We start from the raw sequence: 22,949 nt of genomic DNA, 5'->3' as shown, positions 1-22,949 counted from the left end.
GCCATGATACTTGTAGGATATTTTCTTGGAGTACTAAGGTTTATTTTTAGATAGTTTTCGTCTGTCTGATGGCAGTTTCCAGCCAAAACAATTTCTGATTTTAGGTGAGAAATTCGGAAAACTTCTTTTTCCCCTCTATTATTATCCTCTTGCTGGCTACTTTGAAACAAACGTGCTACTACCTGAAAGCTTCCTTTTTGCCCTAGAGAATGCATCATAAAAAGTTGCAATAGGATAATTAGAGAAGCTGTAGCCCCGGCATATCTGTTGATTTTTGCTTCTGAGGCGTAAAAGCGTCAAAATTTCATGTTTATGACAGAATTTTTTCTTTCCCTCTTTGAATGGAAGCCAGCGACTTCAGGATTTCACTGTACCTTGTCAAGACACCAAAGAATTTTTTAGGTGACATGAACCCATATAGCAGCAGTGGTGCTAGATACAAAAAAAAATTTGAAATTCGGTTAGGGAATTTTTTCTAAATTTTCATCCCTACATTTCCCTCAATAATTTCCCACCTGTTGGCAGCACTGCAATGCAACTCACACCAAAAAATAGTCACATCCATTTTCTAAAAAACAAGGCCTTAGCCATATCAATCGAATGAACGGCTTTTGAGCAATAAGTCACTAACTGAAGATGTAAGAAAACTCCAAAAATAATCTGGGTCCAAAAGGAATAATCACACAATTTAGCTCGTATAGGTAAAAAGAAACAAACGATTTGTAAATTACGAAGGCTTCGACTCAAGTTCTGTTGATTATTTCAATAATCTGCAACGTAAATCAATAAATAATAATTGCCAGAAAAAAGACATTTGAAAAAAACATGAAAAACGATGTTTTTTATTGAAAAAAAAACACAGAAAAAAAAAACTTTTTACAACACTAGTTCTATGCAGGTCTGGGTAAGACTGCTACAGAAACATCAAATGCTGCAACAAGTGTATAAGGCCATTTGAATATCCCGTGTGCGTATATTTGCCAGAATATCCCGTTTGCGTGTATTTGCATGGCACAATTGAAAACAATTTCCAGGTGCAACAAGGAGAGTGAGGAGGAATTTGTGAAGAAAGTAAAGACACTGATCACAGAAGGAATTTGTGCATGTAGGACAGACAGTTAAGGGCGCGTGCGATTATTTTCTATTCCCTAAACTCAAGTATGTACTCACAAGGGAACCTTCCGAAAATGATAGCTGCAGTGAAAGGTGTGGCCTATGCCAATTGAAAGAGCTGTAACAGAGATGAGCATTTCCAAAAAATTAGCTGCCCATAGCAATAGGCTCAAGAAATATAAGGGGTGGAAGTTCGGGAAACAGCAAGACTGGACAAGGGGGAAAAGTGCAAATTCCACAAAAAAAAAAAAAAAAAAAAAAAAGGCACGGCAAAATACAATGCTGACAAGTGATGTATAGAAAGAGACTTGCCACAATAGGGAACAAGTGAAGGCCACCAGTGGGGTTAACAGTGTTGCCAACTGCAATGAAAAGTACGTGTTTTGCAAAGAGCACTATATGAAGTGAGTGCAATATTCAGTGTCAACCTGTCATGTAGAACATAAGATATGGCGTGTCTAATCAATGGTACAATCTAACAAAAGAAAATAGAAAAAACAGAAGTACGAAAAATACGGAAAAAACGGAGTTGGCCATAATGCGCCACATTTGATCAGGGGCTGTACATATTAGAATGAACAAAACAAGAAGCACCGAATATGCAGGAAACCGACGTACCTAGAGTCGAAAAGAAAAACAAGTTCCAAAGTTGGCAAGACTGGCCATGGACATCCAGACAAGTCTAATATAGTTAGGCCACTCGCTTCAGAAAAAGAAAATTCAGGCAACAGGCATCACTCGGAATGCATCAATGTTAGAGTGATTGAGGCAATGTCAAGTCGGGGAACATGAAATGTTTGGGTTGAGCCAACAACCGATAATAGAAGTAGTGAACATTGTCATGGTTAGGTCGTATGTGGGAATATGCAGGGTGTCCCACCAAACTTTGTGACCTGAATGATTTGCGAAACGAACAAAAATGTGACGGATCCAGTTGTCCAGGAATGTACCAATGTCAGGGGGTGATAAAAGTCTGTGAGAAGCAAGTGCCCCTAGGATCCCCAACATAGGGTCCCAGGAGCCAACTGCAAATTTTCAAATGGAAACAGGGACCGAGTGTTACCTCTCTCGATTGATCATGGAATGTGCAACAACATATATAGGAAACATTTGCTATATGAAGCATGTTTTTCAAAATGGCCGCCACAAATATATGCTGTCTTATCATGGCATCGAACAATGTGATCTCAAATTGCTGCGAAGCGAAAAGAGATGTTGCAAATCCAATTGCACAGGAATGTACTCATGTCGAGGGCCAAGAGAACTTTGTAAGAAGCAAGTCCCCCAAGGCCCCTATCATAAGGCTCAAGGGGGTCAACCGCAACATTTCAAATGGGAACAGGGGCGGATGATATTTCTCTGGATAGATACAACACCGTCTATAAAAAAACATTTGCTATATGAAGCACGGGTTTCAAAATGGCCGCCAAAAATGCACGTTGTTCTTGTCACCCAGCAGATATTTTTGGCGGCCATTTTGAAAACCCATATAGTAAATATTTCTGATATGCGTTGTTGCATATTCCAAGATTTATCGAAAGAAATATAACTCTACCGATGGTGCTATTTGAAAGTTTGAAGTTGGCCCCTGGGACCCTATGATGGGGGACTTGGGGGCATTTGCGTTTGTCGCCCGCTGATATGGGTACATTCCTGCACAACTCGATGTGTCACATTTTTTTCGCTTTGAAACTATTTCAGTCGCAGAGTTAGGTGGGATACTCTGGATATATCATATAGGCGGTGATAGTACTGCAGACAGCAACACACAGCAGATCAAGCCTTTGATTATGTTTGCTTTCTACAGGTGTGGATATGTGATAGAAAGACCACCAAAGGTTCCGACACCTCTAGAGTACTGTTTCGAGACATTCACAGGCGATCATTGTACCATGTGTGACGGATTGACAGTATTCCGCTGTGCTCACTGCAAATGTATCTTCTGTTTGGACCATAGTTTCATCGAACAATTGCACGTACAATGTGGACGAGCATGTACAAATGATGCGAAGGCTAATGCCTGTTGCCGGAATTTCCTTTTTGTGAAGCGAGTGTCCTAACTATATTAGAATTGTCTGGATTTTCATGGCCAGTCTTGCCAACTTTGGAACTCGTTTTTCTTTTCGACTCTAGGTACGTCGGTTTCCTGCATAGTTGGTGCTTTCTTGCTTTGTTCATTCTAATATGCACAGCTCGTGATTAAATGTGGCGCATTATGGCCAACTTCGTCTTTTCCATATTTTTCGTACTTCTGTTTTTTCTATTTTCTTTTGTTAGATTGTACCACTGATTATACACGTCATATCTTATGTTCTACATGACAGATTGACACTGAATATTGCACTCACTTCATATAGTGCTGTTTGCAAAACATGTACTTTTCATTGCAGTTGGCAACACTGTTAACCCCACTGGCGGCCTTCATTTGTTCCATATTGTGGCAAGTCTCTTTCTATACATCACTTGTCAGCATTGTATTTTGCCGTGCCCCCCCTTTTTTGTGGAATTTGCACTTTTCCCCCTTGTCCAGCCTTGCTGTTTCCCGAACTTCCACCCTTTATATTTCTTGAACCTATTTCTATGGGCAGCTAATTTTTTGGGAATGCTCATCTCTGTTACAGCTCTTTCAATTGGCATAGGTCACATCTTTCACTGCAACTATCATTTTCGGAAGGTTCCCTTGTCAGAAGTTCGTACATTGATGGTGTAACGACCATCAAGAATGCTACAAGGGTTTTCAACTGTATTCCACTAAAGGACTTCTGCACTCCTATTAACAAACGGCCTGGGCGTAAAGATGTATGAATGCAAGAGAGTCGTACTTTGAATGATTCAAGGAAAGAAACTTTGTGTTCACTCTTTTTACTACAGCTCCAACCTTGATTTCAAATTGCCGCACTGTGGACTTCCAGGAATCCAATACGATTTCGAATCTAGACGAAACATCACTTGTTGGCTTGAAGCCAACAAGAACCAGCTGCGGATCCGCTTGGACAAAGCGTCTAGCCGTGCTATCAGATTATCACTCTGGTTTTATCCTAACATGAGACTGGAATCAGTGGTATTCCTTATGACATTCCTGTAAGACTTCGTAATGCCAATTCAGTTGATTTCTGAGCATTTTCAGTTGATTTCTCTGTGGAAAACCTACAGAGAATAATGGAATGATATCATCTATGCGTGTGCTTCAACGTAGTTTGTTCCCATGAAAATTGCGATGTTGGGTGACTGGTGGTCCAATAGAACACAGGGGGTGGTGGCAGCATAGCTTTTCGTAGGATGTATTCATTTTGAAATTTTATCAGATATAACCTGATGAGCCTTCTGTATATTATTTAGTACCTAGCAAGAAAATTGAGTGAGGTAGGCTCTTTGGATTTAGAATCCTTGAGTCATCGCAAGTGTTGCAATTGCTTTTCTTCCTTTGAGGTCTATAATGGCGAATCCCATACCTTAAAGTTTCAAGATGTTTGTACTAATGTGCAAAGTTGTTACCCGTGTAATACTCATCCGTTGTAATGCAATCAACACCTTTTTTGTTTGTCTGGACTGTACTATCAGTGAATGTAGTGAATATTCGAAGACTAATGATTGTTCCACAAATAAAATTTAAGTGCAAGAGTAGTAGTTTTTAATTATTTTTTTTTTCGTTTATTCTGTATCTACTTATATTTAACAGCGTATATTCTAGAAAACAAAATCTATTAGTGTATTGTGAGAAAGACATATTAAGTAGTGCTACTTTATTTTGTTTCACACTTAATAAACTTCTGTATTATCTTTTTAGATACTTCTGGAATTCGTGTAAAACTTAAATGAAACCTTCGTGACGTAACTTCCCAGATGAAGGAAGATGCTTACTCCTAAGACAATTCAAATTCAGTTGGTTTCATCCAGGTATAGTAATAACTGGAAACATTCTTTAAAATTTATAGTTTAAGTTCTGTGATATGAACCATACACAGTGCATGGATACAATTACTAACGATTAGCAGTGTTGCGGCAGCGTAAAAGTGTGGAAATGTAATCACTAAATGTGTGTAATCAAGTCATATTTTAGGTTTTATTTTATATTTAACGAGTACGCGACGTACCCCTTCGTTGCAGTAGCGAGCTCACGTGGTCCTTGGTTCTGATTCCCAGTTGTGGGGTTGCTTGTCTTGGATACAAACCCGAGTAGTGGTTTGGAACCCATTTAAAGAGCCAGTCCTGTCTCATAGCTCCGATTTGTCACTCAGCTAGTCGATGAAGTTAGAGCTGATTGTAAGTGACATTCGAGGTTTGGGTATCTGCATTGGTTTCCGAAAGCGTAGTCAAATATAACCCATATTTTGCTGTTACAGTTGTGTAGTGCACTTGATACAATGTTAAATTATAGTAGGTGATTGACGGATCTCTGGGCATTTTCATCGTAAAAAAATGATATATTTGGTTTTCTCCCTAGTTCAATATTCGTTCTTTTTCACATCGGAAAATTAAGAACGATCCTAATTAACACTTACTTCAAGCTTTCTTTTATATTCGATTGTATAAATTATAATATCTACTGAGTTTACTCTGCACCTAACCATTGAATTACGAAAATTGTAGTGTACGTTCGTTCATTTACCTATTCAACAGAAATGAGATAAACTATTTCATTTGTAGTCTTTGGGAAAGTAATAAGACTTACAAGCTGATTGAATATTCCATTACTGTCCACTTATAATCGGTGACAGTTTCGTTGAGTCAAATATTCTTCTAGCTCGTTACTTTTTGAAATGAAGTTTGGGTATCTGCATTTTATCGACATCTTTATATGATGTTAGGACTTCTTTTTAGATGTAGATCTTGTTATTAGCACTAAGTTATTATGTACGTCGTCTGCACGCTTTGTATATTGTTATTCACTTTCTGTGGATTTTTTGGTTTTTCCTAGGTAGATTAACATTTCAAGCGCAAAGCCCTAAAATCAGATGTTTTACTCGAGGCTAGCATCATTCACTGTCTTCCGATTTTTCCAGTTTATATCTTCTAAGTGGTGGTTCGAATAGTGTTATGGTAAACTTAACCTCCTCCCCAGTCTTTCGAGCTTATATCTAGCACAAATTATTACATTTTTCATTAAACGGCTGCGTTCTGTTCACTCATTATTAAATGTTTCTAAAGGTTGATTCATTTAATTGAGCTGAATTTGAATTGCCGTGTTCCCACCACTGGTTGCGTTCGATCTGCAAACAACCTCTACTGACTTACCCGGTATCGGAATTTAATGGCAACCAGCTGGCTGGCAGCTGGACTATGGGTATTGCGTCCCACTCCTCTTTACGAGCTCTCCACAGGCCTGAGACGGTGTGCACTCGACGATGGGACAGGCGCCGCTTGAGTAGTCCGAAAGTACAATAGTCCCTTGGGCTAACATCTGGACTCTTGACAGGGATGTCAGATAAGGGAGTTGCCGAAATTTGTTTTGTGTTTCATACAGATATATGCCAGCAATGTTTCCATTGTGTGGCTGACTACCGTGTCGTGATGCAGTTCAACCTGGTTCACACCTTGTCTGTACAGTGCTGGGATTTCATGATGGTACATTTCAGTCAGAACATGAGTCTGGTAGTACGCAGCTTGATTTTCGCAGTTTGCACCTGTACAAGAAACCGGCCACAATCATTAATCCTTTAGGGAAACTGCACACGGGCGGAAAAACGTGCTTCCGCCCTTGGCGTGAACAGGTATGTGTAAAATGGCACGGTTTACCACACTTTAAATCTACGCCTCATAAGGAGTAAAAATAAATTTCCACCTATCACCCGCAAGATGATCATACAGCCTCCTACAGTTCTTCTCTCACTCAGCCGCAGGGACACATTTCAGGGTGTCACACTGTCTTTCAAAAAATGAGGCATAAATCTGTGTGGGTGGCGCGGTTGACTGTGGCCTGTAATGTGCGGCATTTGCTGGCCATTTTACGCTGTGTGTATTGGGAGAAATTTTCGGAGGTCAGTTACTAGCTTTTCGCGTAGGTGTGGTGGCCCAGGACTCTGTGCTGCATATTCCCACATAATACAATTCACAGTGGCACGACCTGTACGAAAATTACTTGACGCATTTGACACATTTTTAGATGCACGACGCCATGAACTTTGCGTTGGGAAAAGCCACAATGAACTCCTCCCAAAATCTGTTCAATTTCGGCGGCATCAGACTACGATCTACCACACTGACTCTACTGTGTGATTAACGAGTGCTTGCCTCGTGGCGATTTCATGACGATGGATTGCTCATGCGTGTTAGTTGCACATTGACCTGGCCTTGGTAAATGAATCAACCTCTGTATTTACTCGATCATTCCAATAGTTCAGGACTGATTGTATTCGGTAGTGCATTACTGTGGGTGTTCTACGCTCAAGTGTTTTTCAGTCGTGTAGATTCTTTGGCCATGTCAACACTAGGTGAGGCATTATCGGTTGTTTGTTGATTTGTTAACGAATGAGGTTAATAGAAAATAAAAGAAAACCAAGGAACGACGCGACTGAATACAAAAAAAAAAAAAAAAAAAAATGTAAGCGTTGTGTTATAAACTGACAATGATGTTAAAACTGGAGGTAAACCCAATTCCTTCCTTTCCCCATCTATACAGCTGTTGATTTTTGGATCAGTCGGATCGAAATCGTCCACAGTTAAGAAGGCGGTCATGCAGGACTGCAGCTACGTGATTCTCTGTTCCCAATGGTCGCGCATGATTCCATGGGACTCCCCCCTCCCCTCCCATTCGTATTCTTTTTCACCTTAATAGCTATTAAAATGTAATTTTTGCTGAATTTCTCGAGGCTCGTGATCTTCGCTATTATTATTCTCTCGTTAAATCTGATGCTTCCAATTAATTTCTGTCCAGTTTTTGTCTGGGAAGGAAATTCGTCTGCTCCTCTTTGCTTTAGTAAATTCTCAGTACAGTATATGAAAGCGTTTATTCATATGTTGTATTAGTGAATATTTACTGATAGAAGCTAAAGAGCACATATTCATAAGAAACATAAACCTACCTTTGTACCTCGAGGTTTAATATATTCGTTACATAATTTGGCTGCACGGAGATCTTCGTCACAGTTTGTTTCTGCGTCGTTGGAAACCTTTGCCTTACATCTAGCTAACGTGTTTTCCTGTAAGTGTACCACAGAGACTTCCGTAAAAACACTTCATATTATTACTTAGCACCTGTTACTGGAATTCTTAACATTAGTTAGAGCCTTTCTATTTGAACTGTGCCCCTTCTGGCGCTACCGTCGATGTGTGTGTTCCTGTACAAGTAGCTGCGGCCGAGATCTCATTTGTTAGATGTGGAAGCGTTGCCACAATGAATTATTTCACAGACTTCGCTGTGCACTGGCTTGTTAGCCATTCTAAGTAGCCTACGATCTTCATTCGTCAAGACCAAACGACTGAATGACAAATTGACAACGTGGCTGAGGTCATTCACTTATTTTCCGTAAGCAAAGGGAGAGTTTACTGCGTAATAGGGTGGCAGTGGTGAGGCCGAAGTATAGTTTGCATAGTTTCCGAGGACACACCTGAGATAGACAGGCTCTAGTATGTTGTTGGTAGAAGTACACGAATTGATCTTTAACTGGGTATTACTTATTGGTATTAAAAGTTGATTTTACACTTAAATTCTTCTATAATTGATAGAAATACTAGAATTCTCTAAAACATTCTAAATTGAGAGTACATACTGTTATATGTAGGTTGCAGATTTTTTAAAATGTGTTTTTTTCCTTCTGATATTATGCAGTACTTAACAAGTGACTATGTTTCCCTGTGGAAAAACTGATAGCAGATCCAACTTGCAGAAATTTTGTGATTTCAATAATATAACTTTTAGCAGTCTAATCCTGCTAAGATTCCTAATGAGGGGGGGGGGGGGGCTGTCCAGACTTATTGGGTAAAAAACTGAGGTAAATGAACTGTTGTAAATCAAATAATAACCGACGTTGACCTTACTATTAGGGGAATTTGCTGGGGCAGCATGGATATATTAATTGCAACTTTTTTTTTTTTTTTTTTTTTTTTTTTAATATTTTAATTTTATTGAACCTAATTTCCAGTAAGATATCAGTATTTGATCTGAATCTTTGCTACTACCTGTCTGACTGAACTTAAAAGAGCTGCACAGTAACTTAGTACCCCTCAAAACGCACTTCTGCTAGTGTCTGTATTTTAATGTCTGAAATATGAACATTTCAAATGTGTGTGATTAACACATTCGTTCAAAGTACAGACGACTGTGTATTCAGAAGGCGTCTAAACATATTTTAAAAGATAAGTGACTGTGGAAGTAGGACTTCCTTAATGGAACACTTGAACTTTTTTTTTAATGTTCGAACGAATGTGTTTGTTATTTGTAATATCCATGCTGAAAGTTGGGAATTCAAATAATTTCAAATGGCAATCTGGGTTATTTATTTCATTAGGAAAGTCTGGTTAGAGAGAGAATATTGCAGTGTCATTATCAGATGACATGTGAATCCCAAATGACTATTCCTTTATACTTTCTGGGCTTTAGGGATTTGAACTTATCGGGTTGTAAGTATTGTGAAGCACAGGAAAAGCTATATTTATAATGCAATTTTTTGCGAAATAATCCTTTTCAATGGAGCCAATAGTGGCCACTGTAGGTAAGTTTTAATTGAATCTTACGTAGTAGTCTTGCAATATTGCATTGAACATAGGAATCCTATATTTCATCTGCTAATGCCAATGGAAGATTAAAATGAAAACCTTGACAGTGTTTCTTTATGCTAGGGGCGTGAAAGGTTAGTAAAGAAACACAGGATATTGAGAAATCAGGTTATGCCGCATAGACTAAGTTGATGCTAATAATTACCGTTTATTAAAATACACAGTTTATTATTGTATAATTGTGAGAGTAATATCATATTTTGATAATTTTGTAATAACATTATTTTAGCTGACTGATGCTCACCTCAACACTCGTCACGTTGATACCAGGATGTGCGTTGGCGGCAGCATGTAATTCCCATCCTAATGTGCTCTCAAAGAAGAAAGATTTTTCTGCACGTGCGATCCGGAGGAGAGCTTGTGTCAGAGATGCAGTCGTGCTTCTCAGATGGTTTGGGATCCTGTTTTGACACTCAGTATTGTAATATACACGTGTGATATTCAGTAAACTACGTGGGCTGCTGGCGAAAGTTCATGAACTGAACACTGTGCCAACACAATATAACATGCAACAGTTTGTATATCTATCGCTGTAAAACACCCTTGTAATCACAGTGAAGGATATACTGTTGCTTACCAGAGTCGCTATTGAATTTTACGCAACATTCAACATCACTAAAATGAAAAGAACAAATTTTTATGTAACAAAACAAATGATTGTTTCAAATAATGGACAATGAGAACAACTATCAGTTACGCCCTGTTCCACTCTAGATAACCGAAAGGAGCAAAATTTTACTAGCGTATTTGACGTCACGTGTTCAAAACGTATGGTGAAGAAGCAATGGGCAGATCGGGTGTATAGCAGCTTAAGGAAGGCAGATTTACTGTGCATTAAGAGCTGAAATATATGCCCATCAATATGTGTACGATCAGTGACGTATACGAGAACTTCACAGGGATCAAACTCCTAAGTTTACAGTTGCGCGTATATCGTTTAATGATTTTTATATACATACCTTAATATGGTAAATGTTCATTTCTCCATTTTTGTAGTGGGAAGGTTAAAACCCGAAAACTTCCTTTGCAAACACCACTATGTACGATGAAGATATTTTTAAGGGTTAAACCATTACTGAAAGAGAATAATTGATCGATTCGTGAATTGTCAGCTCGACAATATCGGTGTAGCAAATAGTCATGAAATCGTAGTTACATCGGAAATATCTTATGCTTATGTAAGGTAATGAAAAATGCTTTGTCGTTGAATGTTTCCAACTACCAGTATTTCTTCAGTGAATGGAACAAGATCTTTGCTTCAAGGAGTGTTGTTCCAGTGCATGTGTGTCAATGCCTCTGTTTGGAATGGAAGCTCACATTGAAGATTCTAGTGACTGAAGTAATGGCCTTAGTTCATGAATTTTCGGAACAGCCCACGCAGTAGATAAAGCAATTGAAAATTTTTGTTCCGCCATTTTGGTGATCATTGTAAGGAAGGAAATAAAGCCACATTTTCACGTTATTATTTGATTATTTTAACATGAATATTTCCCTGGTGAGAAAAACATTTCACAAAAATATTAGTGTATATAGTTAGTCTGAAAGAGAAGATGGATACACCAATAGAATGAATATTGAAGCACGTTGTACTCAGATATTGGGGAAAACTTGACCATTAAAGGATGAGAGATGTGACCAACTTATCATCCTCGTATTTCAGTTAGGTCTGATACTTGGGGAAAGATCACGAATTCCAGTCGACAGGGTGTCTATCGGTCATGAAAAAGTCACGAAATTTAGCTTTAGGTCACGAATTTTTTTATCTGAAGAAATATAGTGTAGACTGGAAATTTTGGTTCTATAAACGTCAAAATTCACCACCAAAAATGTCTTATTTTCGGCTTTAGAGCCTACCAAATCGCAAGCAAAGCACGTTTCTAATGCATGCATGAAAATTTGGCTCAATTCGCACCCAAATTCGCTCTTCAGAATGTTTCTAAACTTTATGGTTTGGGAAAGAAAAGGTCGCGAAATTTCATTTTGGAATTTGAGTAGACACCCTGGTCGAGGATATTTTTTATTTTTTAGAACTTTATAAAAGAAATGCAGAATTGTAACATCGTTAACTGCTATATAAAATTACAAGAAAGCAGGGTTACTTGATTTGTTAATGTTTTGGAAACCGAGTGTCAGTGTTAAGTCAAAACTGTAGAAACAAAAAGTAGTATTTTCAAATGAATTGGTACAGTTATAGTATATAAGCTTAAACCCAACTCTTTACGTTTATACAGTGGGATACTCTAGTCAGCCATCGATTCGGTATCATATCGTAATAGGACAAAATTCATTCATCTGCCCATAGGATGATTTCTCGATTATCCACTCAGTGTATTCTCCTGTCACAACTGATATAAAAATTCGGCACTTAGCTTCCGCCAAGTGGGCTTTGGTGGACGAACATCGTGAGAGTTTTGTAAGGTTTTTTTCTTTATAATCCTCCGACTCTTCATTCTACCATAATTATCATCTGTCATTTAGGCGTTTCGTAGTGGATTCCAAAAAGTTTACTTTGAAGAATATTAAGAATTAGTGCAGTCAAATTAGCAAAAAGTAAGGAACAAATTAGTAACAAGCTAAAAATTGGTACAGATGTTGGGAATGATATTCTAAACAACATACTAAAAGTCTCCTGAAATCCCAGGTGACCTTTACCGCCATATTGGAAAATGGCGTCTGGAAGTGTCAAATGAACAATACCCAGATAAAAATAGCAATATCTTCGCTATGGTTGAACATGAAGAGATAAACTTAGTGTCGTTTTATAGAACATAAATAACACAATATTCTTTAAAGTGAAACCAATTTTTCATAAAACGCATACTTTTACAAATATTTAGCTCTAAATTCTAAAATTCCGAAAACTACCGTCAAACTGATTTACACTTTTGTTGAACTTAAGAAGTAAACATCTACAAGTTGAAATTTGACATAGATGTTGACAAAGAGTTTTCAAATGAAATACTAAAATCCCACAACTACTTCGTTCGCCATATTGGAAAATGTCAAAATATCCGAAGTAATTGAAAGGTAATATTTTGTTAAGTGAAATACAAAATCTGGACCGGGCTAAATATTTGAGAAACTGTAAATACAGTCGATCCGAAGTCAATTGGAATCAAGCAAGGGGGGCATTCTACTTGTTTATTTTAAATGGCAAAATGGTCGTGTGACATATTACACATCATCCTCATTCGAAGAGAAACCCAATGGTAAGGTTATTTTTCCAAAACCTGCATCAGTTTTGAAGTTGTGAATTTGACACTTTCAGCCGCCATTTTCCAATATGGCGGCGAAAGTCATGTGGGATTTCAGGAGACTTAGTATATTGTTTAGAACATACTAAACATCTGTAGCAATTTTCAGCTTGTTACTGATTTGTCCCTTTCTTCATTAAAATTTGAGCTTCATTTACTGCACTAAATGATAAAAGATCAATGTAGGATGTTTTTTCACATTATTCCTTTTCGTTCATTACTTCAATTGAATATTTCCTTCCACTTTTGGATTCACTTTTCTAAATAATAGTGTTGAAGCTGCTATAAGTTTAATGTATATAGCCTCTGTAAGTGAATAATACAGAATCTTCGTTCCAATTTCATACAGATTCGTAGTCTTGTTCAAAAAAAATCTTGCCTACTCACCTTGCTTTAAAGGCGATATCTGTAAACGGTACATAGGAAATTGTATGTATGAAAACTTCGGCACTAAATAAGGATCTCAATGGACCAAAAACAATCCATATGTATTCGATTTAATTTCAGCTGAGTAGTAAGAGCGCAAATCAGAGCTAGGTGGACAGATTTTCTGAACAATGATAGTGTGGTAGGTAGTATATTGGAAAAAGAATATGCTTATCGTAGTTGACTTAGTCCCCCAATTTGTATACAAGTAGTTCGTGTATGATACAGCCTAGATAAAGCAGGCCAAACTTGAGGCAAGATAGTATTTAATAAAATTTATATATATAAACGTTTAAACGCAAGGTATTAGCTTCCCTTCCAAAAAAAGTCATCTTTTTACATGAGCTATTACGATGTATTGCATCGAACTGTAAGAGATCGCGGATCCTGGCAGTCTTTGAGGCTTTCCTCCGACTCCCTTTGGTAGAGGTTGTGACAGGAGTTTTAAACAAAAAATTAAAATTTTCGAAGGAAATATGTAATATAAGTTTGATTAAATTGAATACAAGGCTACTCTCATATTCAAGGTATACGAACACTGTACTTCACTGAACGTATAAGTAATAATTGTCACGAGCTGTTAGAGAGTTTTGTCCAATTGTTGTAGTGATAAGTTCACTTATACGAAATAAGATTCAATCGTTAATATTTGCAGAATATGGAATTGAGAACATCAATTCGTAAATTAAAGTGAGTAGAACACTTCGATAGAGCAGTTTGAAAGAATTTTGGATTATGAGGCTAATGTGAAGAGAGAGAACTTAAATTCTGCGAAGCAAGCAATCTCAATGTTGGTATATAAGCTATACACACACACACACACACACGCGCGCGCGACCTAGTCTTGTGGATGTTGCTTAGTCGACTGACGCTTTCAGTGTGTCCCTGAAGTTTTAAACTACCCTTTAGAATTGTCGTTGGCTAATTTGCATATTAGCCTTACTCTTATTGAGTTTCGAATGGGCGTTATGCGCTTCATTCTGAGTGTTCAGTTTTGCGCACAGCGTTCCTATGCTTTGAGAGGGAATTTAGTTGTACAGCGGTGGACACTTCTAAATGGTACACCTTAGCCGTAAATCTCCATATGGCTGTACCATTTAGAAGTGTCCACCGCTGTACATAATTCCATATATTGTGTTACACAAAAATGCATGACTTTAGGAGGAAACAGCTGCTTTCTTCTACTTTTGTTACTGTTTTGTACTCATGATTATACACAAATGCTAATACCCTTTTGCGTTCTTCACTCTATAAAGTTAAAACTGAACAAAAATAAGAATATTCATTCCTTAGCTTCACAACTATTTCAACCATTATGGGTTTCGAAAGTCTAATTTATTAGTCTTTCCTTGTAGGAAAGGATTCCAACTAATGTATTTGTAGACCTACAGTATTTTAAGACAGTACCAGAGGCTGCAGTTTTACTCCGTTCTCGGAGACCGTTATACTGAGTATGAAATTGGGTTGGACTTTATATTTTCGTAAGACAGTGCAATTTAACTGCGCTAAGAGAATTAAGTCGCAAGGTGGTGTCAATCCAACCTGGGTTTACTTCTTATGAGGAGAGAGATCAACAACGCAAGCTGGCTTGTTGGAGCAAGGGAGAAAAAGAGGGTTGTTATTTCTGTTCTTCTATTTTAGTCTCCTTGCATCATCCAAGAAAAAATACAAATTTCACATTTGAAATTTCGTGTTTCTTACAACTAAGTCGGCAGTTTCCAGTTTTACAAAAATAAATTTTATGTATTTCCCAGTTCTTACGAGAAAGGAACAGTTTTATTTCTAGGGAAGTGTAATATTTACAATTCTCCATTGTTTTTACATTGCCCCAATTTATTATACTTCAAATATTCATACAATTCAATTGACAATTCTGATTATATAAAATTTAAGGCTTGATACAGGTACTTCTATATAGCATACACAATTTCGAACCTTGATAACCTTAAGCATGATTGCATCAATAATTTCACAAATACTGGCATGTAAAGCATGAGTACAATTGTCGAAAGTTAATCGGCCCTTCAAGCTTAATATAGAACAACGCCTAACCAAAGTTCGTCGTAGATTAAGGAAAAACCAAAGATTCATTGTTGTAATGAAAGTACGTGGAATGGTCTAGGAAGATTACATAGTCTATAAACTCTTTCACGAATAACTGCCCCCCTTTCGGATCTGATATGGTTATCTTCTGGTAATTTGTTTTACATAAAGGATGATGCAAAAGAAATGGCACACAATAAAATCTTAATTATTCCTAATTCAAAAATTTAGTTGAATTCTTTCCGTATAAAAATGTTTCCCAATAACTTCAGTACAAAGTTCTTTTATTTTGGTGCAGCTTTACAATCGTCTTTACTGCTTGCAGTTGTAATCGGCCCATAAGGGGATCTTACATTTCATCACTGGATTCTCAATCCCCATAACATGCAAATTTGACGTCAACAAAGAAAGTATGGTTTTCGGTGCCTTAAAATTTTCAAAAGAATACGGAATATCAGTAGTCTGAGTGATTGTTTCAGTTTCACATTTAATGCAGTGAATTAACTAAAAATGTTTCCTGTAAGTCGGTTAACTAGGAATGGAATTCGTATTACTGAAGAGGATGGAATATTTGTCGAAAACTGCCTGTTATGCGATCTTCATACGAGGTTCTTGTAGGAGGGGATGAAGCCAGGGTTTTATGCTCAAGTCCTTCCTCGGTTTAATATACATACATACATACATACACACACACACATTATATATATATATATATATATATATATATATATATATATATATATATATATAAATCGTAATTGAATCAATAATTAAAAATATAAAAAGAAAGGGATCAAAATATCTCCAAAAGGAAATAAAGTTAGTTTAGAAAATAAAAATTTGAAAAGTCGTTATTATATAAGGTAAAATAAAACACCGGAAACAAGTATTAAAGCTAAATAAAAATTGTGTTGTTTTCTCTAATAAATAAATTAATTTTCAATTCGATTGTCAAAAAAAGAAAAAAAAAATCCTCCGAAAATTACTACAAAATATTTTCATAGATGATTTATTTCCTTGGAGAACAGCAAATTTTCTATCATGCTTGACTACAACGTGGCCAGAAAGTCCCTATGCACCTGCACTTATTTCATCCCTACATTTAATAATAATACTTGCAGTTATTTGTCCAACATTATATGTGCACCTCCGTTTTCTCTGCAGAGCTTGATACGCCTCCATGTTCTACTCATCCGCTTTAACAGCTGCTGCAGTGTCATAAGCTGGAAGGCTTCAAGCACACTTGGCTGTAGAGCATCATTGTCCACGCATCGCTTTTTGATGTGTGATTTGATTATATCCCACAAGGCATTGTCTGGGTCGTAAAATCCGGAATTCGGGCACCCAAGCATAAGGGTCTGGTGAATTGGGGGAACTACGTCCTATTCACCGGCCGGGGAAAAGTGCGTTCACGAAGAGCAGTTGAGAAGCGAGTAGAAACTCCATCGTGTTGTTGATGCCTAGATTCTTCAGCTGTAGAAGCCAGTCATTCAGCATCTCCAGATAGGTAACCTGGGTCACGGAACCCTGAAAGTGTTTAATCATTCCCGTCCAAAGCATGGTGTGCAGATGATCGTTCTCAATTTCTTGTTAAAAATATGTGTTTTCTTTCGCCCGTATAAAGATTCCTATTCCGCGAGCTCCGATAAATAGCACAATCATTAGAGAAAAGAACCCACTTTCGAGCAGGAATGGTGGGCCGTGGTAAAGCCTCCAACAAGATCCTGCGCGCTTCCTGTCTGCGGTTTAAGTCCACGCCCGTTAGTTCATTGATGACCATTGGCCGAAATGCGTACAAGCCTAAGTCCATTTTCATGTGTAGCTATATTGTGCTACTCAGTCTCGGACCTGGGGGGTATAGGGACCCAGCAGGAGCCTCACTTGGAGGAACCCACATCATTATTATTATTATTATTATTATTAGTAGTAGTAGTAGTAGTACAAATTTAACAGTCTTTTAAAACCTTCGCGATGGAGGAGTGTTTTTCCTTCATAAAGCTGTCAACTTCATTTACGGGTGGTAGTGGGACCACAGGGTGGGGACCTGTTCTGTTTATGGTGTTACAATAACTTGTGAAACTACTAACAAAGGGCCCTAGCAGGACTCATTTCGGCATTCATGGGCCTCCAATGCACATTTAGACAATATGATGCTGGGACCCCATTCTTCATATTGTTGAAATATATTATTACTAGACCACAAGCCAAGGGCCCCAAACAAGAGTTTACAATACTGTTAGTTTTATCCCAATATTGCCTCAATGCAGGGGCACCGAACTCTGGAAACGGAACGAACTACAACGAGTAACTATGCTCCAACATAGCAGATATGTTTTTATCTTATTTTCCATGTTATTCAATATTCATTATTATTAGAGACCGGATGTTAGGCAAATGCCTGTTCTTTAATATTAAAGATATGATCAAAAATAATATTTTAAAGTTTATATAGCGGGTTATAGTTTCAACTTAATCCAATTTTATTTCGCCCATTCTACCTAAATAATTGCTTTAGTGCCTAATATTGCCTATTCTAAGTATTTTCTTCAAAATAGGGATTTATTGGGGGAAAATATATAATTTAGTACTTCAATGAAGGATTCTGCCTCTTCCGAAAAAGATAAGTGCTGTTTGTAGTGATGTAAAATATTGGACTACTAAGTGTACCGATAAAGTTTATAAAATTTGGACTCTGTGAAGTGATATAAAATGCTGTAGAGAATGTATTTACCAAATATATATGCAATACATGTCGAGTTCCGTTTATGTATAAACGCTACCCATATATATAATAAAAGAAAAATATTAACAAACAAGTATGAGTTATGTTTCTATATTCTTTGAACATTATCTGTGACTCGATTTTATTTTTTAATTGTATTGAGTATTTATCTTCATTATTTCGAGTTACATTTCAGTGCCTATTTTCCAGGTTTTTAGTGCCTGAACATCCTGTCTCTAATTACACTGTGCAACATGAAATCTGTCCTTTACATGAAAATGTGTTTCTTATGTATTTTTGCATGAGAAAATCGAATCTGTAATTACTTTTTATCACATACCAATTTTGTGAAAATTGAAAAGTTTGAAATTTTGTACTGGAAATACCATAGTGTTACGGGTGGTGATGAAATATGATTAATGATTGGTTTGGGAATTGAAATTTAGTGTAGTTTTTCAGCAACGAGGCTATATGAGACGTGATCCTACAGTTTAAGGTAGAATCAGAGTCACCCTGTCGTACAATGCTCTTCTACCGGGAATCTAACCCGAGATCCCATGCACCGAAGGCGCGCGTGCTACCCAGTAGACCAGTAAGGGGGGCAAAAGTGTACTTAAAATAAAAATTGTTGTATATGTAGTATCTTAAAATATACTCTCATTTGAAAATCATCCAAGCGACAATTTTTCTTTACATAAGGAATAATTACGCTGTTTAAAGAGGAGTTCTCCTCATCCACCAATTTTCTCCTACTGCATACGAGTCTTTTTCTGTGTTATAATAGGGAGCACTGGTTTCTCATATTTCTCCTCACTTTATCTTCATTTCAGGTAGTATCCCATTAATATCTAGTAATAAACGAGTTCAGATTTGTGTTGCCTAAATCTGCTGCCGTATGTTCTAGCATTTAAGCAATTTTTGGTTCGATTGTATTATTTCCTGAGTAGTATTTCGGTAGGAGTGGTCGGATTTGCCGCGTTGTATATTTTTGTGGTAGTGTGTGCTGTGCATCTGGATTTCAAGAAAATGTTGATTAAATGTACACCTTTAATTAATTAAAAAGGCTTATGAACTGTACTTTAGCTGTAGGGTTGAGACGGGTAAGTTTTGGGCCCCGCACATACGTTGCACTACGTGTTCCAGGAATTTGAGAAACTGGCTACAAGGAAAATATAGTTTTATGAAATTTGCATGATTTGGCGCGAACAAATAGATCGTGTATTGACTGTTACTTTTGCTTGACAGATGGAAAGGACTTTTCCTCTAAACATCAGATTCAGTACCCTAATTTAAAGTTAGCTATTAGACCAGTTCCTCACAGTGAAGATCTTCCAGTATCTAAAGCTACAGAACATTACACTATTGATTCAGAAAATGATACTTCAGATGTTCCATGCAACGGGGAAAATGTAGACTTTCACCCATCTGCATCCCAGTCAACGTCACCTTACTTGATCTCACAAGAAGAGATTAACCATCTTTACGAGACTTAAATCTTCCTAAAAGAAAAGCGGAAGTATTGGGCTCCGGACTTCAAGGTTGGAATTTCTTAGCTGAAGATATTAAAATCAGTTTGTTTATAACACGATAAAGTCATTTTGAGGACTAGTTTGTTGAAAACGGAGGAGTTGTTTATTGTAAAGATGTAGATGGCTTATTTCAGTCTTTAGAATATGAACATAATCCCACCGAGTAGCACTTATTGACAGCTCTAAACGAAGTCTGAAGCAGTGCTTCTCCACATTGGAAATGTTAATACATTTGCTTCTGTAGCATACGCTGCTCATACAAAGGACGTATGAAGTTATGAGTGCAATTTTGGATTTCATTAAATAAATAAAAAATCAATTGGCATGTGTAGGTAAACTTGAAATTTATTGGTATTATCATAGGAATGCAACAAGGATACCCAACTATTGTTGTTCTTTACGTGATTGGGGCAGCCGTGACAAAGTAAACTACTACGTCCTTAAATACTAGCTTCAAAGACAGGACTTCATTCCTAGCACCAGGAACATATCTCGTAAACTAATTGTGAACCCTCAAGATGTATTTTTGCGACCATTACATATCAAGCTTGGGTAGATGACTATTTTTGTTAAAGCACTAGATAGAGAAGGTATTGCTCTCACGCACCTTTAAGGAGAAATGTCCGAAATTAAGGATGAGTATTTGTTGGTCCACAGATTAAAACAGTCATGCAGGATGAAGACTTCGAAACTAAACTTTCTGAAATTGAGAAATTAGCTTGGGTTCCTTTTAAATCGGTATGTCCAGGTTTTCTTGGAAATGTAAAAGCTGAAAATTATGAAGCTATTATTAGTGACATGATGCGGAGTTTCAAACTCGTAGGATGCAATGCTTGACCTTGAGACGGCACCAATGCTGTTTTCTTCCTCTGTTTCCTCAGATCAGTGCAGAGCAACTCGGCAACAATGTGTACTCCGCAACAGAAAGCGCAGCGTGTTATATGACTTGTGAAAACTGAGTCAGTTATAACAGTGCTACGTAATTTTAGACGTCAGTCATTTGCGGGAAAGAATCGTCGTGGCGGTTGGGACAGTACACGTGAATACGTGGCGAGAAGTGGAATATCGTCTCCACGTGTGCAGGGCCACAAATTGATCCCACGTTGAAGTCTACCAACATTAAACAAAACTTGAAGGAATTTTCTTTCATATGTACTCATTGATGTAAGTTTTCATTCATTTCCCAATTAAATTTATACTTAAAACTAGGAAGTTCTTTTTCAAACACCCTGTATATGAAAGAGGGGGTCCCGGCAGGGATTCCTGCCGTCCTGCTCTGGCCAGTCCGAGCCTGGTGCTTCTTGCAATTCGAAATGCAACAGAACGGATTCTCGTCGACTTACAGGGTAAACACATCACTGACGCACTAATTTCTGCACAAGTTTCATTTTGGGTTGATGGGCGCCCAGAAAGAGGACATCCAATCATTGATGACTCGGTGGTCCTTACTAAACCGTTCACGAAACCTATCTACGAGGGTAATCAGAAAGTAAGGTTACAAAGCTCGCAGTGAAACGTGTATATATTATTTCATACAACAATACAGCCAACAGATAGTACATACATTAGGTTACTTTTCAACATAGTCTCCATGTCGGTTGGGGCATTTGTTGCATCGTGGGATGAGTTTGAAGATTTCCTCCTGGTAAAAATTTTGTCCTTGCGTATTCAGCCACGTTGTCACGAAGTGTGTCACATCCTTGTCTGAAGCGAGTCGACAGCCTCCTAGGTGCCTCTTCAAGTGCGGAAACAGGTGAAAGTCGCTTGGAGCGTGTTCTGGGCTGTAGGGAGGGCGGTCGATGATCCAGCGAAACTGCTTCGACAGTGTGGTGGTCTTCTGGGCTGTATGCAAGCGCCCTTATCGTGAAGGAAGATGATGGCCTCGGTGAGAATGCTGACGAGACATTACAATATCTCCGTAAACCTCTACCAGTTGCCGCTGATTTTGAGCCGTGGTTACGTTTGGCCCACAGAAATCGAATCAACTGAGCGGACTAGTTCGCGAGACCAGTTTTTCAAGAGAATCGCCATTTGCATTTACGATCCCAGCTCGCGCCGTGTGGACTTTGTGGTGGACAAACACCGTGCTCGTGGGTTTTCTCGGAGTTCTCTCGTTTCCTCCCCCTTTCTTCATTCCACTATTCATTCATTGTTCATTATCACCGTCTCCTTTAGCCTAACCGGCATAATCGTGGGACGTAAAATTTAAAGATTTCATTTCATTTTTTTCATTTACATTTACCTACAACTAACGCCGTAGGTGCTGGGTGGCTGAAACTCTGCACAGTTGCCAACTCTATCTAGTAAAATTACCGCACACTCCTCATTCTTCTGCAACAGACGAAACTTCAGAAATATCGGCCTCGTAAACTTAATTTCTGATGCCTCATATCACCTGAGGTTGAAATTTTAAATATCTTTAACATCTTAACATTGTTACACACATTTAGTTCGGGTGTAAAAGGATTTTCTGACCACACTCACTGTATTGGACATGACCTCGTCATTCAATACTAAGCGTCAAAAACGTATCGTTGTCTTTCTCCATGTCGAGAATGAAGTTAAGAAATTACCCACGTTTCTTTCTGTAGGTCTTGTTAGCAAATGAATTCTGTATGGTTTGAGTGACAGACATCACAAAACATACCAGACAATAATAATGGGGAATGGTGTGTTCTGGCACAACGATCCGACTTCTGGGCTACGTACAAAAGTCAGTCTGACAGTCGGAAACACAGGAGCGGCCTGTGGATTTCCATGTACATTAACAATCAGTCTCTGTAAACTGTTTGTGCCAACACCTAATGCTCTGAGCAGTAGGGGATGACTGGACAGTCTTACACAGATCCACACTTGTGGCGGAGACCACAGTACTTTTTTTTTTTTTTTTTTTTTTGTAGCTTAGTGCCACAATATCTTATACGTCGCCATCTTGATACAAGATATTGCGGCACCTACCTGCAGTCAGTTAAACAGTAAACATCCGATTTTAATCCTATTGTTTTTCGTTGATTATAACAGAAATGTGTATCGCCACTTATATAGTACTCTTATCAGTGACTGGAACGAATTAACTAATTTGGATGCAGTTCTTTACACACAGAAAATGTAACAAAAAATTGTAATTGTTTTTTCGAGTATTGTGAA

The 22,949-nt window shown here is 37.8% G+C and overlaps 1 protein-coding gene across 3 annotated transcripts in view; it reads left to right on the top strand.

Moving 5' to 3' along the window:
• rump (heterogeneous nuclear ribonucleoprotein rumpelstiltskin) overlaps nt 1–10,438 on the top strand; it is a 64,331-nt gene extending 53,893 nt beyond the window's left edge. For all 3 annotated transcript variants that reach the window (XM_081734064.1, XM_081734067.1, XM_081734065.1), the window contains 2 exons: nt 4,901–5,010; nt 10,058–10,438. The gene's annotated coding sequence lies outside the window, so the exon portion shown is untranslated. The remainder of the gene's footprint in view (nt 1–4,900; nt 5,011–10,057) is intronic.
• The last annotated feature ends 12,511 nt before the right edge of the window (nt 10,439–22,949 follow it).

This window comes from Thermobia domestica, chromosome 12, assembly GCF_964235325.1.
Source record: "Thermobia domestica chromosome 12, izTheDome1.hap1.1, whole genome shotgun sequence".
In the NCBI taxonomy this organism is placed as follows: Eukaryota; Metazoa; Arthropoda; class Insecta; order Zygentoma; family Lepismatidae; genus Thermobia; species Thermobia domestica.
Note: the sequence above shows the minus strand (reverse complement) of the source record. Positions and strands in the feature narration are given on the sequence as shown.